At 43.7% G+C, this 12,468-nt stretch overlaps 1 protein-coding gene across 1 annotated transcript in view; it reads left to right on the top strand.

Moving 5' to 3' along the window:
* The first annotated feature begins 277 nt into the window (after nt 1–277).
* LOC126162755 (sodium-independent sulfate anion transporter-like) overlaps nt 278–12,468 on the top strand; it is a 162,084-nt gene continuing 149,893 nt past the window's right edge. Inside the window, exon 1 of the mRNA XM_049919436.1 lies at nt 278–406. The gene's annotated coding sequence lies outside the window, so the exon portion shown is untranslated. The remainder of the gene's footprint in view (nt 407–12,468) is intronic.

Here is a 12,468-nt window from a genome sequence, read left to right as displayed (position 1 = left end):
TCATTAACCTTCGAATAACCAAAAAATAACACAGTCTCGTTTTTCCCGATTTTGGAAACTCAGATTATACATTTGTGCAACTAAAATGTAGACGAGGTGCCCAACTGTAGCCAAGGTAATCAGCCGTGTGGTAAATTCGTCACTGAACGACCGGTACTACGAAGCGCATATCGAAGAGCGCGCGCGCCTTTTAGTTCACGTAACTGCCGCCAGATGATGTTAACGTACATATCGATATCATGCTGCTGGTCAGCCATTATCTTTGGTTTGTTGTCGTCTGCAGCTCACTGACAAGTTGCATCTGCGGATCGTATATGAGGATGTGTTTACGCGGACATAAGTTCAGTGTTGTGAGTGTTGTCGGCGACAACGTGAGGTGGAAGTGTTTGAAGTGGAAGTAACTGTGGTAAGTAACATGTGTACTTCAGAGGACGTGTGTTCGTGAGTACAGTATCCACCAAAAATTGTTTTTTTCAAGTACGTATATCCGCGTATTGTGATGCACTGCTGCTCTGGTAAGAGCCCATCGTTTATATTTCAGTTGCTATTTGTATCTGACAGCTGCCTCTTCACAGGAATAATGAATTAAGCTTTATAGAAAGTCACATACAATGTACAGGTCCCAAAAAGTTTAGTGCCAACGAAGCAGTATGTGTATTTGAAACTTAATATTTATGACCTCGCAGCGACGACGAAAACACTGCACATAAAGACTCACATCAATGTCCACAACTTCTATAAAGCTTTTCAGTAATTCGAGTATCTATGTGTTATGCACTGATGTTGTGGGAATGCTTTACACTTCGTTTGTTCGATTGATTTCTCATGCTTAAGTGTGTATACAAAGTTTGTGTAAATCATTTAAAGTCAGTTCCAGTTGTAGCTACCATACGATAGCAGCGTTATTACGAAAATGCGTAACTCCACTAACTGTAGTGTTAGTTGAATGCGTAGTATATTTGCTGTGGCTTATTCTGTATTTTCTCATAAAGCATCCATTTGGCATAGGATGCAGCCAAAATTTTTTTTTATAGAAAAGCTGTATGTAATCACAGACACCTTAAACAAACGATATAAGGTTCAGAGCCGTAAGGATCACTAGAAATGTTATTAATACTGTGAAAAATCAAAAAGGATTTATTAAAACGTAACCCTTAAATTGTAGGCGAAGGTGCCATTTATTACATCATTCAGTAGGAAACTTTTACCGCATTTCTCCCATTTTTACAACGTTATGGAACAGCCCTCTTCGAATATCAACATTTCAGTTGTATTGATACCAAAATTTTTCATTCATTTGGGAGTTAAACTTATGTACGTGTTACTTACAAATTAGGAGTGCACGCATAAAATAATGGTGTGGTACTCTTTCACAAAAACGAGTGCAGTTATTCCGTATCGTTTCACTCCAGCAGGATAAATAAGAATCGATTTCGTACATTCTGCCAAAGTTGCTTCGCCAGAATTTTTCATTACTTATTCGTATTTCATTATTTATATGTGTTCCAGGGCACCGTTCCTAAGGTATGCCATATGTATTTCGGTTATGTGATTGAGAAGATAGTTAGGGATCACGAGTGAGGTCACAAAAACCGGAAATGAAGCTGCTCTTTGGATCACGTAATTCATCCGACCTTCAAGACAGCACGCAGAGTTATCGCACAAGGAAGAGATACCAGGCAGCGCACGATCCGTCCGAAGTTTTGACGCCGGTGTGTAACGGGCGTTGCATCATGTATCCGTGGATTCAGAGTTAATGTTGAAAATATTCTTGCAGAGAATCAACAATGCAGGACTTCGATTAACTCATCCACCCGCGCACCTTTATTGGTGCACAAAACAAAATGTTCAAGCTGTACAGGGCAGAATGAGACCGTACACCAGTTTAGGCACAAGTCGTTTGGAACGACCTGAGTAAGTTTTGCGGGGCACGCCTCCCTTAACAATAAAGAGCAACGCAATTTCACCAAAATCCTGCGGGAGGAAATGGAATTACGCCTATGACAGGGCATATGAGGGGGAAAACTAGCCCGAGCTGAAACCCAGTCAGAATATTCTTTGTAGGCCCATGATCCTCTGCAGTCCACGCAAAATTTCAAAATGTATTTTTTTATTACTAAAATATCGACTGTTAACGACTTGCTCTTAAAATTTCATTACCCGGACGGTGTCGTGCTATGTGCCTTTCTTCGACTACACACCGTAAGTATCGTTATATTATCGTTAATGACAGCCATTGAGATATATACTACAAACAACCTATGCATACAGTTCGTTTTTAATACGATGCATGTACTACCACGCACTTACGTACGACTGTTTGTTGCATATATCTAAAATGATGCTATTGCCGGTGAAGATGGACAGGTCTTCCGACAACGGTTCAGCATAATAAAGGAGTAAGAACAATTCATATGCAGATGATGTCTACTGTTAGGTCACAAAAATGGAATTCATAAGCCAAGATAGTAACAGTAGGATATGAGTCTCGTTCCTTCTGCGTGCGAGTACACTGACAAACAATTAGCTGTGCTCAGAACTTCTGACGCAGAAAGCAGGAAGTCGAAAAATGTACTGGAGACGAAACATTTTGTTAGGCTCTAGTTTACCTGACGAGAGTGAGTACTTCCTTCCATTGTCGCTTGCAACTTCTTTGCCTGAACGGATTTCACCCTTTGTGTGTCAATGTCCAGTTTGTTAACAGTCGCACAATCCCTTGCAGGTGTTTAAGGTTCCAAGTTGCATTTTAAACAGAAAATTGCATTTCTTACGCTGTCTTGTTCTAGAATGGACATTTTACTGTGCGTACAAAAGGGAAGTTCTCGTCCCTAAATGAATGTAATATGAATTTTTCTCGACATATTCATAATCAAACATCATTCGTAACGTGTTTGTGTTATTCTTAAATAGGCCTAAATGCATTGTAAGGAATTACCGTATGTTCATCGTCAGATCGTGAGGAATTGCTATTATGAGGATATTTCTGTCATTATTTTTGAATATTATTATGTAGTGTATTTGTAACGCTGTAGAGAAGTCTTTCTCGTGTCACATTTGAGTCATGGTTACTTGCACTTAGTGAGTGAGGATTTCTGTTCCCGATGATGATGGCTTATGATCGAAACTGGTAGCAAAATAATGATTCATCTCGGTAAAAGTCAGTGTTTTCAAGATGACTTCTTTTAAATATTTAACAGCTGTGGAGCACCGCCTATCGAAAACGTATTTGAGTAACATTACCCTAGCCGTATTCAGGAATGGTCGGGCTCAAATCCCTCTCCGATCTTCAAAAGCACTTCAGTGTCCCATCCGTAGAGTGATTTCGCTACTGTCTGAAAGCTATACTCTTAATTTTCACTTCCTTAGTCCCCTTCCCGTAACCATCTGCCCTGTATAACACCCCTGTTCTAATCTAGAAGAACCGGATTTGTGTATCTTAGGGCTGCCATGCCAATCGAAGTTAGTTCAGAGACTGTCAAGATAATTTCTTGAACAAGACCACGGCCGATCCTTTCTCGATTTTCCCCGAAGTACGGAACAACGTGAGTGAATGAATAACTCAATGGGCTAGTATTATGGAGGAGCGGGATTCAATGCCTAATTTTCTGCTCCCTGGTTTCCCAATCCTCCGACTGTGTGCTCCGACTCTAACGACAACTTCTTCGACGGACATTAAGTCATGCTCTTGTTTTCCTTTCTTTTCCGCTGTCTGACGTTTGAAGTGGTTAGAAAAAAGAAACAGAAAGCTGTAGCATGTCGGAATTCTTTTTCGAATATCAGAGAGTTGTATGTACATGTCCGGATCGATAGTCGCCAGCGGATTAAAATTCTGTTGAACTGACAGTCAAAGACAGCTCTTGGTTGTTTCTGTATCAGTATCGTCCCAGACTTCTTTTTTAATGGTCTGATACGGACGCTAAGACTATCAGTACTATCTCCATAGTCTTCATTGGTTATAACAGTAGTTATTAGCGTACCATTTGTAATTATTTTTACAGTGCTAGAAATTGGTTTCATGCGCTCTGGAATATTTTGTTTGTGGCTACTAGGGGATGCACGGTCCTTAGCGCGAATGTAGTAAGCAACTGGCGATAACTTTAGCAGTTCATTGCTTATCTGGGCCCCTAGTACGTTCCAAGTAATTTACTTAAGCTGGCCTCGAAAACAGTTCTCTCTTCTGTCCCGCTCGACGGTAGACACTTTCGCGGCCTTCGATGTAGAAAGCGAGGGCCTTAGCTTCACTCGAAGGAAATAATCGATGGTCACACAGTGGAAACTCGTTACCTGCAGCGGAAGTCCATTTCCAAATACTGAAAAGTGACTATTTTGATAATGACCGAGGGAAGTAGCGCAGTAGTTCTTTGTTATCCGATTAACGAATGGGTTCCGAAGACGCTCCACTGACCTGCTCGTATAGCTTAAAATGCAATGCGCTAGCTGGCGAGACAGATATGTGACCCAGACCCGGAACGAATCCGTGCGACGGATTGACGACCATTGGTCTAGTACGCCGGTCAGCTTGGATGTGATTTTTAGGCATCTTTCCACGCTAGCTTACGCGAATGCTGGGTTGATCCTCGGTCTACGTTTCAGAAAATACGATACATAACCAGTTAAGATACGATAAGTGTGCAAAACTTGAGGACGAAAGTAGCTTCCGCATGATGTTTCACTCCAAGTAACATACTTCGATGAAGGTTGGAGCTTACACAGAAAGAACTGCAACAATATAATACAGAAGGTGACCGAAAGAAATATGCAATGAGGCAAACAGAAATGACACGTTTATTCAAAGACAACATTAACACTAAAGTCGTCGCGATTTGTGATGGTCACCTGCGCATTACGAAATGTGGGGCATTGTTCTTATTCGAGTGCAAGATCACCACGAGTGACAATGCATGCCCTGAAACCTACTGGCCACGACGTAGATAAGGAGTTCTTGTGGTGGCCGGCCGGGGTGGCCGAGCGGTTGTAGGCGCGTCAGTCTGGAACCGCGCGACCGCTACGGTCGCAGGTTCGAATCCTGCCTCGGGCATGGATGTGTGTTGTTTCCTTAGGTTAGCTAGGTTTAAGTAGTTCTAAGTCTAGGGGACTGATGACCTCAGATGTTGAGTCCCATAGTGCTCAGAGCCATTTTTTGAAGTTCTTGTGGTAGTGCATTCCATTTGATCACCAGCTCGGTTGACAACTACTGAATGGTCGTTGGTACATGTGGTCGTTCTGTAATACGTCTCCCCAACGCGTTCCCCGCGTGCTCGATGGGATTTAAGTCGGGGGATCGGACAGGCCATTCCTTTCACCGAATATCCTCTCATTCCAAGAGCTCCTACACCTGCACAGTTCGATGCGGTCACGCATTGTCATCCATAAAATTGGAGTCAGGGCCGAATGCACCACCGAAAAAGACGTTTATGGGGAAGAGTACAGTATCACAATAACTTTAAATTGGAGGTCTATACGACTACGCGTTGGTGTGTAGAATATATGAGTCTGGCGATATACCATCTGACTTTCGGAAAAGCATCATCCACACAATTCCGAAGACGGCAAGAGCTGACAAGTGCGAGAATTATCGCACAATCAGCTTAACAGCTCATGTATCGAAGCTGCTTACAAGAATAATATACAGAAGAATGGAAAAGAAAATTGAGAATGCGCTAGGTGACGATCAGTTTGGATTTAGGAAAAGTAAAGGGACGAGAGAGGCAATTCTGACGTTACGGCTAATAATGGAAGCAAGGCTAAAGAAAAATCAAGACACTTTGATAGGATTTGTCGACCTGGAAAAAGCGTTCGACAATATAAAATGGTGCAAGCTGTTCGAGATTCTGAAAAAAGTAGGGGTAAGCTATAGGGAGAGACGGGTCATATACAATATGTACAACAACCAAGAGGGAATATTAAGAGTGGACGATCAAGAACGAAGTGCTCGTATTAAGAAGGGTGTAAGACAAGGCTGTAGCCTTTCGCCCCTACTCTTCAATCTGTACATCGAGGAAGCAATGATGGAAATAAAAGAAAGGTTCAGGAGTGGAATTAAAATGCAAGGTGATAGGATATCAATGATACGATTCGCTGATGACATTGCTATCCTGAGTGAAAATGAAGAAGAATTAAATGATCTGCTGGACGGAATGAACAGTCTAATGAGTACACAGTATGGTTTGAGAGTAAATCGGAGAAAGACGAAGGTAATGAGAAGTAGTAGAAATGAGAACAGCGAGAAACTTAACATCAGGATTGATGGTCACGAAGTCAATGAAGTTAAGGAATTCTGCTACCTAGGCAGTAAAATAACCAATGACGGACGGAGCAAGGAGGACATCAAAAGCAGACTCGCTATGGCAAAAAAGGCATTTCTGGCCAAGAGAAGTCTACTAATGTCAAATACCGGCCTTAATTTGAGGAAGAAATTTCTGAGGATGTACGTCTGGAGTACAGCATTGTATGGTAGTGAAACATGGACTGTGGGAAAACCGGAACAGAAGAGAATCGAAGCATTTGAGATGTGGTGCTATAGACGAATGTTGAAAATTAGGTGGACTGATAAGGTAAGGAATGAGGAGGTTCTACGCAGAATCGGAGAGGAAAGGAATATGTGGAAAACACTGATAAGGAGAAGGGACAGGATGATAGGCCATCTGCTAAGACATGAGGGAATGACTTCCATGGTACTAGAGGGAGCTGTAGAGGGCAAAAGCTGTAGAGGAAGACAGATATTGGAATACGTCAAGCAAATAATTGAGGACGTAGGTTGCAAGTGCTACTCTGTGATGAAGAGGTTAACACAGGAAAGGAATTCGTGGCGGGCCGCATCAAACCAGTCAGTAGACTGATGACCCACAAAAAAAAAAAAGACTACGCAACATTATGCCTCTCCACACCAAGAGACCTGAACCTCCAAAAGGACTATATTCGACAGTGTTCTTAGGTGCATTACGCGTTCCCAATTTTCGTCCAGCATTCTCGAACATGATCATTTTGGTGGTCCTGGTGTTATGGTGTGGGGAGGCACAATGTTTCATGGGCATACAGACCTACAAATCTTTGAACACAGCACACCCACGCATTATTTCCCAATGCGCAGCTCTTTATGGGGGCATTCGGCCCTGACTTCAGATTTATGGATGACAATGCGCGACCGCATCGAACTGCGTATTGGAGGAGCTCTTTGAACGAGAGGATATTCGGCGACTGGAAGCTCGTTCACCCGATGTAAATCCCATCGAGTACGTCTGTGATGCTCTGGGGAGATGTATTGCACTATTTCCACATACCAACCAACCATCTAGAAATTGTCAACTGCGCTGCAGGAGGACTGGAACGCCCTACCGCAAGAACTCCTTACCAACCTTGTGGCTAGCATACGAGCACGTTGTGGAGTAGACACCCTACTAAGAACCATGTTCTGCCTTATGTAATGTCTGTGGGACCATCATAATTCCTGGTGACTTCAGTGTAATTATTATCCTTGAATAAAAGTTTTATTCTGTCCGTCTCGTTGCATATTTTTTTCAGCTGCATTCTGTATTACACTGTAGTAGTACTTTATAAGCATGGTCGAAGTTTCATCGAGCTATGTTACTTGGCAGTGACACATCATGCGATAATGGAGGAGAAAGGCGATCACGTACCTTTCTTTCCAAAGTAAACCACAAAGATTCAACAGTATTGATATCTGATGACTGTGGTGGCCAGAGAAGATGCAACAGTTCGTTCTGGTGCTGTGTAAACTGAGGCTGTATCGTCTTGGAGCACGGAATCACCAATGGTGAACAAACTCTGTACCGTAGGATGCTTCTGATCAGCCAGAATGGTCACATACCCTTGGCAATAATGCGATCTTACAGAGTAACCATGGGGCTGAAGGAATGTCACGATACAGCTACCGAAATTATCATCGTACCCCCACCATATTTCACTGTTAGGACTTAAACTTGGGCAGAAACTGGAATCAGTGGGCAACAAGACTCAACCTACACATGACGTTGTTCCATGCCCCAAAGTCCAGGTTTTATAGCTTTGCTACCACGTTTTCTATTACGGGCGCTTGAAGCATTCATGGAGAAGAAGTAAAAACTTTGAGGTTCGCCGATGACATTGTAATTCTGTCAGAGACAGCAAAGGACTTGGAAGAGCAGTTGAACGGAATGGACAGTGTCTTGAAAAGAGGATATAAGATGAACATCAACAAAAGCAAAACGAGGATAATGGAATGTAGTCAAATTAAGTCGGGTGATGCTGAGGGAATTAGATTAGGAAATGAGACACTTAAAGTAGTAAAGGAGTTTTGCTATTTAGGGAGTAAAATAACCGATGATGGTCGAAGTAGAGAGGATATAAAATGTAGACTGGCAATGGCAAGGAAAGCGTTTCTCAAGAAGAGAAATTTGTTAACATCGAATATAGATTTAGGTGTCAGGAAGTCGTTTCTGAAAGTATTTGTATGGAGTGTAGCCATGTATGGAAGTGAGACATGGACGAAACTAGTTTGGACAAGAAGAGAATAGAAGCTTTCGAAATATGGTGCTACAGAAGAATGCTGAAGATAAGGTGGGTAGATCACGTAACTAATGAGGAGGTATTGAATAGGATTGGGGAGAAGAGAAGTTTGTGGCACAACTTGACTAGAAGAAGGGATCGGTTGGTAGGACATGTTCTGAAGCATCGAGGGATCACAAATTTAGCATTGGAGGGCAGCGTGGAGGGTAAAAATCGCAGAGGGAGACCAAGAGATCAATACACTAAGCAGATTCAGAAGGATGTAGGTTGCAGTAGTTGCTGGGAGATGAAGAAGCTTGCACAGGATAGAGTAGCATGGAGAGCTGCATCAAACCAGTCTCAGGACTGAAGACCACAACAACGAAGCACTGTTGAGTGGTTTTGGGATTCCAGCTCGCCCTGCAGTTAGCAGCCTTTGGAGCTCTCTTGTTGTTTTGCTGCTGACAGGGTTCGCGAACGTGACATTGTCTTACAATAACTTGTCACAGCCCTCTTCAATGATTGTCTGTGACTATCAATCAGCACACGTTTTCGTCCGCGTTGTAACTTAGCGGACGATGTTTCTATGCTTTCCCTGTATGCGATGTCTCTTGAAACACAAGCCTCTTCGGCTCCCTTGATTACGGAATCACCCACCACACGAGCACCAAAACTTTGCGTACTGTAGTGTCCACTTCGATCTGACGTAATGCACTCACAATTCAGAATATTGCACCACGACTGCAAGATACGACCACCAGTGACACTCGCAACGTATTGAGCACATTGCTCAGATGCCATTCGTGGTCAAATACAACAGCGCAAACTGCAGGCTTGGGGCATCTGTATTAATGGTCAAGCATGCATTTCTCACGGTTTCCCCATATTTTTATTCATTCCCTATATATCATTACGGTGAAATCAGAAAAAAAATCGGTTGGTGTTGAGACACTGGGTGTTACATCTATCCATAATCTGTGCGCGTGATAGGGAAGGCAATTGTTGCTATCGTGCTGTACGAATATTCAAATGCTACACTCCACACGATAAATTGTGGCCTACTAGTGAGCCTTTAATAATGACACAGTCAAAGCGATCTTGCCCGTCTTCAGCGTGACACGGCTTTGGAAGCTCTTGTTCCCACCCATGCTGCTACTAACATTGTTATTAATAGTATAGAGCGTTCTAGCAGCAATGCAACGCCGTCTTTGTCCCTTCGCTGCTTTGCGGCAATTCTGTATTATTGTGTTATTATTAGCTCTTCATCTTAGCGTACGCAACTACGCATCATTCTTTTCCGTGGCTCAGAATGTTGATGATCCTGGATCTTTTAGTAGGAAAAAATGGCCATGCGATTGACAAGGCACGTGGCATTCTTAAATGGAAGCCCTTGAGCTAAGTCAGGGTCACTAGTTCTGATCTGTTACGTCATGGCAGTGTAAGAAGCACAATCTCTGCATATCTGTTCAGCCACTTGACTACGTTAAATTGTTATCTGTCGCACAATCTGAATGAAAGGTCAGTGTAGTGTGTTCTTGGCTTCGACAGGTAACGGCAAGTCGTCGACAAAAAGAAGAGAATTTCTCTGAGGAAGCTTGGACTTGTTACACGTAACTGAAGACATTCCAGACTCGATTCTAATTACGCAAGGGATTTAAATACTCTAATAAGGAGACTGCACCTATTCCTCATCACCGACTTCGTGCATATGTGTTGTATACGGGGGCTTGGCCTGAAATTAAAGTGGCAGAAGTCGGAGCTCCTGATCGCCAAGCGTTTGCGAAAAAAAAGGCATTTTCGACGCAGGTCCGACGAGACATGAGTCATTTATTGTAGCACAGTGTCCAGGTAGCACTTGGCGCGGCGAAAGGAGTATAGAACGGTAATCCGAGTGCCGTGGGGTCAAATCCCAACTTGGAAACTTATGTTCTCTTATTTCTTTTACTTTCAGTTTTTACGTTTCTAATACTGCAAACGATTTTCTTCTAGATGCGGCGGTGACTTATTTATTGCCAGCAGGTGGGATCCAATAAACTATGTACCATATGTGCCAAGTTTAGGCAGCTGCTCATATTGTATGTAATATCTCTGTTTTAAGATGTTCAGAACAAGCTGCGAGAGCGACGCTAAACTGCTACACAAAGAAGATGCACGGACACTGTATATTTTGCATATTTAATTTGTTCTCCAAGGGAACATTGCTGGCAGCTTCAGATCTTTGAGTTGATTTGGTCCACATAACAGCAAATTTTAAAACACACATCAAAACAAGTTTTGCAACACCTCGTTTCCGTGAGTTTCGGAACCTGTACAGAAAATTGGAATAGAGACTAGACTTAGAACTACTTAAACCGAACTAACCTAAGGACATCACTCACATCCATGCCCGAGGCAGGATTCGAACCTGCGACTGTAGCAGCAGCGCGGTTCCGTACTGAAGCGCCTAGAACCGCTCGGCCACAACGGCCGGCAAAGACCCTTCACTCCAGCCCACGCCACAAATGTTCTGAGGGATATACGGATCCTTGACCAGCCTGTCTGGTCCCCAAATTTGTCACTCATAGAGTAAAAAATGGTTCAAATGGCTCTGAGCACTATGGGACTTAGCATCTGAGGTCATCAGTCCCCTAGAACTCAGAACTACTTAAACCTAACTAACCTAAGGACATCACACACATCCATGCCCGAGGCAGGACTCGAACCTGCGACTGTAGCGGTCACGCGGTTCCAGACTGAAGCGCCTAGAACCGTTCGGCCACCTCGGCCGGCCTCATACAGTATGTTCGGGATACAGTGGGTAGGTGCGTACTTTCACACCTGCCTCCATCCAGTTTTCATCAACTGTGACGTTAAACGTAGTCTACTCACGTTAACGTGACCACTACCTATGTTCAGGCTGCAATGACCAGTAAAAGACAGCAGGTGGCAGCACTAACAGTGGAAGGTAAGAAAGCATGTCAGAGGGACGTGCGAACCAGTGCCGTCGGTGTCATAGGGAGGAAACAGAGCGGTTTATCTGACGTCCAAAAGTGCTTGATCATTGGGTATAGGTAAAAGGGTGGATGCATTTCCGAAATGGCTAAATTTGTAAACTGGCGCCGAGGCTACTGTGGAGCATCACGGGCTTTAAATGACACGGGTTAACGATGACTGCGGAGATGTGTTCGGGGAACAACACGGATGAGTCTAGGCCCTACCAGCTGACTCTTCAACAACAAATGTTGCTGCAGCTGGGCCTCCGCAGCAGACCCCTGGTTCGCGCACTCATGTTGGGTACAGTTTATCGGCTACGAAGACTGGAGTTTGCTCATTAATACCGCAGCTGGATGCCCACTGAATGACTGCAGCTGGCCTTTTCAGATGAATCAAGTTTTATGCTCCACGGGACACATGGTCGTTGCTGTGTACCGCCCTGCAACGGTTGCTGAAAGAGTCAGGTCGAAGGAGGGAGCGTATGGTGTGGGAATGTTTATGTGACATTCCCTGGGTTATCTCGTCATTCAGAAAGGCAGAATGGATCAATATAATCATGCGTCCATCCTTGTGGGTTCTGTGCGACCCTCGGTACAATGACATCTACCAGCAAGACAATGAAATGTGTCACATGGCTCGCAGTGAACACGTGTGGTTCTGATAGCACCAGGATGAATTTATCGTACTCCCATAGCTACCAGCTCCCCGGTTTTGAAGCCAATCGAGAATCAGTGGGATCACTTATATCGGCCAGTACGTGGCGGGGATCCTCAGCCGAGAAACCTAGTGAAGTTGGCCACGACACTGGAGTCGGCGTAGCTCCACATTCTAATCGTTACCTTTCAGAAGTTCATTGACTCTCTTCCTTCACGTCTCGCAGTCGTCTGCTCTGCAAGAGGTGGTTATTCAGTCTTTCCACAAGTGGTCATATTAATGTGCCTGGACAGTGTATGCTTCAGGTAAGACATCAAATTCCTCGAGATGACATTCAGAAGCTGTCATTTCCATGCC

Source organism: Schistocerca cancellata, chromosome 2 (genome assembly GCF_023864275.1).
Source record: "Schistocerca cancellata isolate TAMUIC-IGC-003103 chromosome 2, iqSchCanc2.1, whole genome shotgun sequence".
NCBI lineage: Eukaryota > Metazoa > Arthropoda > Insecta > Orthoptera > Acrididae > Schistocerca > Schistocerca cancellata.
The sequence above is the reverse complement of the archived record's forward strand: the minus strand, read 5'-3'. Positions and strand labels throughout refer to the sequence as shown.